The sequence below is a fragment of the Echinops telfairi genome, unplaced genomic scaffold (genome assembly GCF_000313985.2).
Source record: "Echinops telfairi isolate 266 unplaced genomic scaffold, ASM31398v2 ScPeMD7_6;HRSCAF=24_1, whole genome shotgun sequence".
NCBI classification, from domain to species: Eukaryota; Metazoa; Chordata; class Mammalia; order Afrosoricida; family Tenrecidae; genus Echinops; species Echinops telfairi.
Window position 1 is genome coordinate 9,777,838 of NW_022103903.1, and position 7,303 is coordinate 9,785,140.

Genomic DNA, 7,303 nt, shown 5'->3' on the forward strand with positions numbered 1-7,303 from the left:
TACTCACAATAGTTTATTTGTTTCTTGGTTTTAATATGTAATACACATTAACATATTAACTCTGGCATAAGGACCCTCAGCATTTAGCTTGAAAGAGAAATTGAATGGAACAATTCACTTTAAAAATCTTTCTATTAAATAAATACTATGAATAATAATTTTCAGTGTTTGAAAAAAATGTTAACTTGATGTTGTTTCTATTAGTCAGACTCACACAGCATTGAAAAGTTCAGCTGATGGAATTTCCACATGTTTTATATGCTGGATTTGTCATCGACTTACTTGACTTTATGCAAATTATTTAATATCCGTGTGAGTCAGTTTCTCCTTTGCAAAGGAGATAAATTTTAAAGTAGTGTTAAATGAATTAATATGGATTAAATTTGTACTACTTTTGACCAACATGAACACTCTGTAAATATTTATTACTATTTCTTAGTTATTACTTCTTTTGGTTACCTTAGATGAACCAGGAAGATAAAATTGAAATCAATACCTTAATTTCTATGTTATACAGATTATTAAAGATTCTTCCAAAAACTTTTATGAAGGGCTGTCAAGAAACAGACCTAGAGGTAGTGAAGTAGACAAACTTTGGAAGTAATCTATCTTTTTTTTCTTTTAAATGTACATTATAAGCACATTGGTGAGTAATGTTATATGCCATGTCATTTTGGGCACATGCGTTTCTACATCCTGATGAGTTTTCATTTAATGACCTAATCTTTGACCTCAGAGAAGAGTGACTGGGTCACACCCAGGACCTCTGAGCTGCTGAGTAAAGACTGGAATGCAGTCCTACCAGTGTGATCTGGTGTATGACTCAGTACTGCATTGAATGAGTGATTCTCATGCAATGTATGAATGAATCTTTATGAGACACACATTGCATACATTCTACAACCATGTTCACCATAGGTGAATGAATTAAAATTAGAACCACACGAATATGTGGTCACATGTGTGGGTGAAAAATGGTAAACTTTCAATACTGTAGACTATCAAATGGAAAACAAAGGAGGTTCAATAGAATAAGTCGATATTAAGCAGAACTAATGAGTACATGAGTTTTTTTTATTGCAGCTGTCAAAAGATCTAAAGACATATGGCGTTGGGTAAATCTGCCACACAAGACTTCTTTAGAGTGTTGAAGAGCAAAGATGCTACTTCGAGGACTGAGCTGCATTTGACCCAAGCCATGGTATGTTCCATTGCCTCATATGCATGGGGAAGTTGGACATTGAATAAGGAAAACTGAAGAAGAATCGATGCATTGGAATTGTGGTGCTGGAGAAGAATACTGAAAGAACCATAAACGGCTCAAAGGACAAACTAATCTATCTTGGAAGAAATGAGGCCAGTATGCTCCTAAGAGGCAAGGATGGGAAAACTTCGTATTTGTCAGGAAAGATCACTCCTTGGGAGAAGTGGAGGGTCAGAGAATCAGAGAAAGACTCTTGATGAGATGGGTTGACACTGTGACTGCAATCAGGGGCAATTGTAGGGATTCTGTAGAACCGGGCAGTGTTTCGTGCTGTTGTACGTAGGGTCGTTATGGGTCTGATCCAATTTGATGACACCTAACAACAACATTGTGGCTGGAACAGTTATGACAACAAATCAAAACAACACAAATGTATTATCTTTCAGTTCTGGATACCAGAATTCTGAAGTTAATGACATGGGTCTAAAACTGATTGAGCTATTTCAACAACAACAAAAAAGAAACAGTGTTAGAGGTGCACACTTGTCTTTGCTTAGAAATTTGGAAGACAACTCCCTGGCCAACCTATTGTAAGAGATGCATATTTTTGCCCATTCAAAAGAAAATAATCCCTACAATTGAAAAAAAATGAACCAAACATTATCACAAATATCATATGCAAGTAGTTTTTCCTTAAGATCATTTAAAAATCATTGCAGAACATCAGCAGGGACCTGTTAAAAATTCAAGCCAATTCAGAAATGGAATTAAGGATATCATTGCAGAAGACAGATGACCTTGCCTAAAAGATGCTAACCTCTGCTTTATTTACTATGCAAAGGCATTCTACTGTGTGGATTATAATATATTTGGGATAACACTATGAAGAATGATAATTCCAGGACATTTAATTGTGCTTGGGTAGAATGCTTGCGTAGGCCAAGAAAGAGCCTATAGAATAGAACAAGGGAGTATTTCATGGTTTAAAATGAGGAAAAATCGGTCAAGGCTGTGCCCTTTGCTGCTGTTGTTGTTAGGTGCCATCAAATCAGTTCTGACTCATGGAGACCTGTGCACAACAGAACAAAATAGGCTTGTGTGCCATTTCACACTTGTTCCTATGCTTGGGCACACTGTTGCAGCCACTGTGTCAATCCATCACATTGAGGGCCTTCCTCTTTTTCATCATCCCTCCACTTTACCTAGCATCATGTCCTTCCCTAGGGACAGTTGTCTCTTGACAATATGTTCAAAATATATACCATATCTACTCGAGTATAAGCTGAGTTTTTCAGCACATTTTTATGCTGAAAAAGCTCCCCTCGGTTTATACTCTAGTGAGGGTCCCACTTACCTGTTCTCTGGTGCAGGGCGGGCGAGCACTGGTCTCTCCCGCTCGTCTGCAGGCCCTGCAGCTTCTGTGGGTGGTCCCACGACTGCTGATTTCACCGCGCTTCTTTTCTCCTGCCTACCGGAAGCCTTTGTGTTGTCCATGCTGCACTGGGCAAAAACCTGCCCGCTTCTGTGTGCTGGTACCTGGGGCGCACCACATCCTTGTCAGATGAATGTTGGGTACGGCTGCTCTTCTTCTCCCACTCTTCTCCAGGGCTGTGACCAAGGACGTAGCCTTTACGCTAAGTCTTACCCGTGGTTGGTCACGCCCTCTTGTTCCACCCAACAAGCATTGCTGAATACAAGCACAGGTATATCTCTGGTCTTGGATATGTAGTACATTTATTATTTTTATTTTCTTATTAACCCCTGTCTGGACCCAGTGTTGACTGCTTGCATAAAGCAGCCTGTATTAGGGCTCATAATATACACACTGTGCTATGTACGCACTGTTACTGCATGTGTTGTGTTAGCATTTCCCATACAGATGTGGTAACCATGAGCATGCAGTAACACAGCGTGTGCAGTAACACAGTGCTTACACAACGCAGCATGCAGTTAATGAGCCCTAACATAGGCTGCTCTATGCAAACAGCCATGCCATCACATTCTGGAATATCATCAGCCTGCGTTAGGCCTCAAACTATACAAGCTGTGTTGTGTACGTGCAGTAAGGCAGTGTATGTAGTAATGCAGCGCATGCAGTATCATGTCGTGTATAGCTATTGTTGATACCATATTGTTTTTGTTGACCCTCTTTTCCACTTACAGAGCTAGTTAACTCTTTTTCTTTGAAATAAATATTCAATAGCATTTAACCTACTGAGGCCTCAGTTAATGTAATTTTATTGGTATCTATTTTAATTTTGAAATTTACCGGTACCTATTACATTTCCCACCCTAGGCTTATGCTCGAGTCAATAAATTTTCCCAGTTTTTTTGTGGTAAAATTGGGTGCCTTGGCTTATATTTGGGGCAGCTGATACTCGAGTATATCCAGTAATTGAAGTCTTGCAACCCTTGCCCCTAAGAAACACTCTGACTGCACTACTTTGAAAACAGATCTGTTTGTCCATTTACAATCCATAGTACTGTCAATAGTCTTCACCACACCACAATTCAAATGCATCAACTCTTTTTCAGTCTTCTTTATTCTATATCCATCCATTACATGCTATGAGGCACTTAAAAATACCAAGCACAGCTTAGTCCTCAAAGTAACATCCTTGCTATTCAGCAACCTAAAGAGGTCTTGTGCAGAAAATTTACCTAATACAAAGTGTCTTTTGATCTCTTGATTGCTGCTTTAATAAACATTGATAGTGAATCCAAGAAAGGAAAAATCTTTGAAGTTGTACACTTTGACCATCCTTATTAGATCTGTAGGCTGAGCAAATAATTCAAAACGTTGGACTATATGAAGAATGTTGTATCATACTGGGTTTTCTGAAGAGTCAAAACTAGGGAGTCTTACATATGTATATGTATCGAGAGGTTTACATTAAAGAAAAGGCTCACTCAGTTTTAGAGACAAGCAAGTTCCAGTTCCATGGATCAGATGTCAGGCTGGAGACTTCTCTTCACTTGGTAGCTGCAGACACTGACTGTGCCAAGATTGGAAGGTCAGATGTAAGGCTTCTGTCTGTAGAGATTAATGAATTGAAACTAGGCATATGCTGGTGACTTCCAAGATTGGAAAGCAATATAGCAGGCCACATAGTAAAGCTTAATGGACCAGAGGTCAAAGAACAAATCAAATGCACGATCCAGACCCAGCAAAATTCAAGCAGGCTTTTCCAAGTATCCACTTATATTGGAAGCAAGTCACACTCACAAGAAGTTTCCAGCTTCCTTGATCAATTGATTGGACCAGAACTGTGATAGTAGTATGGCTTTTATACCCTAACATAACGTTCTCATGTAATCTTTTTTTGATTATATTTTTTCTCTTTCTTTTTAAAAAAAATCATTTTATTATAGCTGCTCTTCACAACGTCAATTATGATGGTTATTTCATTGTGTCAGACAGATCACATTATGGAGCATTACTAGGTCTTAACAGCCAAGCTAACGAGAATCCCAACCCAACCAGGTTGTAATCAAACCTTAACTATCACAAATATGGCATCAGGCTGGAGGAAGATTTGTTAACCATTTGCCATATACAGGTGACCAAACCTCCATTGTTCAAAATGAAGAGGACATGAAGCATTTACTAATGAAAGCCAAACTCTTCAGTATGAATTACATTTAATTGTAAACAAAGCAAAAATCCACACAATTGGGCCAACAAGCAGCAGTATTGTGAAAAGAGAAAACATTGTGTAAGATTTGTTTTGAACGATAATCATTCTCCAGGGAAGCATGCCATCTTTGCAGTGTTAAGACGCAAAGATGAACTTATGAGTTTCAAAGTGTACCTGACCCAAGATACATTATTACAAAAATCATCACATATACATACAGAAGCTAGCTAATGAATAAGAAATACTACAACACAACTGAGTCATATCAATTATGATATTGGGAAAGAATATTGAATATAAAATGGACTACTAAGGGAAAAGTCTTTGAAGAAGTACAGCTAGAATGCTCTTTAGAAGCAAGTCTTGTAAGACTTCATCTCATGTACTTTGGGCAGGTTGCAGGTGAGGCCAGTCCCTTGAGAGGGATATTAGGCTTGAAAAAGTAGAGGGTCAGCAAAAAGTGAGACCCTCCGAGAGTTGAATTGATAAAGTGACTGCACAATGGCCTTAAGTCTAGTCACGTTTCAAAGATGACGCAGGACATGGTAGTGTTTTGTTCTGTTGCATCCAGGGTCTCTATGAGTTGAAACTGACTGGGATTAATACGCAAAGGAAGTGTGTATTACAGCTGGTCTGCTTCACTTGCTTATATTAATTATTTCTCCCTCAGAGAGCTTTCAGTTGGAGGCCATGGGTTTTCTTGTGGTAGGTGAATAGGCATGCCTCATGGGATTTGTGATGATGATAGTATGACACATCTATGTGGTAATGATCTAACTTTTTTAACTTCAACAATTTTATGAAACTAAACATGAGATGGTTTTAGCTGCAAATTTTAACAGCATGAAAAAACTGAGTTTGTTTTATTGAATATTTAGTATGGGAAACAACAGTGTATTTCTTTTTCCAGTTTTCAGTATTCTTTTACATATTTTTTAAATGGCTTCATATAATGTAAAAGGTATGTGTGGGACAAGCATTAGACTACAATCTAGAAAATATAGCCAAGATATATATTTAATGAATGAATTTACATTTCGATTCAAATTAGAAATCAAATCAGTGCTCAACATCAAGAAATAAACATCAAAAGGTGAGAGAGGTGACGTAGATTAAAAGTAATTCTGTTAAAAGAAATCCATCCAAGTCATCATTCTGCTGACTCTTGGACACAGATTGCTGTTAGGGCCGGTCAAGTCGCCTTCGTCTCACAGTGACCTGATTGGTGTAGAATTGTACCATAATATGCTTGCATCCATTTTAAACTTATTTATTAATTCACGATTTATATCATACTCTTGAGGATCTATAGATTAATATAGAACATTTAATAGTCATGCTACATTAGTATAATACTATAGAATTAATACATAGATTAATAATATTTAGTCTCTGAGATCAAATATTTTGTAAGCCAGTAGAGGAAACAAACACACTATCTCTGTCATGACAGAATCAATGTACTTACTTTGCAGTCTCTTGAAATGCAAATTCTCTTCTATAATTAATCTAGAAATGTTTTTATTTAATCTTCATTCATAAAGTGAAGAAAGTTGAATTTCATATTGTATATCTATAATTATGTTCCTTTATTGCCATATAACCATCTATTTTATTTAGACAATTATTGTTATTGATATTTTCTTCAAATAAAACTCTCAATGTCCTTTGGAGAAATTCTGACTTTCCCAATATTATTATTATTAAAGTGCTCCTTTATTTGAAAATTTTATGAAAGTGAAAAGATGTAGATTTCTTCCTACTTAGATGTATTTGGGACACTTCATGCTATTTCCCTCCAAAGTCATGTTTAAATTATAGATAATTATCTCAAGCATTTAAAATTAGGAATAATTATCTCCTTAGACATTGTACCCATCCCCCTTCTTTTTCTCTTTTCTACCTACAAATCATAATTAATATGTCATAGACTTTCTTCCTTTTAAAAACTGTGTCTTTAGTCTTTCCTTAGCATGTTCCACATCTACAACTTCCTTATTTCTTTCTAGGTGAGATAGCCATTGAGGACAGGCATTTATTTTGTGGCTGTACAGACCACTTGTTTTTTGGGTTTTTTTTAAATCATTTTATTAGGGGCTCATATGACTCTTATCACAATCCTTACATACATCAGTTGTGTAAAGCACATGTGTACATTCATTGCCCTCATCATTACAGACCACTTGGTTTTTAATGGCAATGACTACATTATTTTTAGGTTTTTTTCCTTCCAAAGTTGCTTGTTAATATTTTATGCTTTTTAAATCTTTTTATTAGCTATTTATTAACTGGTTACAACTTGAGTGGTATTAAGCATATTTTTGCAATGGCACTTTTCTTTCTTTTTTAAAAAATTTTAATTATTTTATTGGGACTCATACAATTCATCACAATACATAGATCAATTGTGTAAAGCACACCTATACATTTGTTGCCCTCATCATTCCCAAAATTCGCTTTC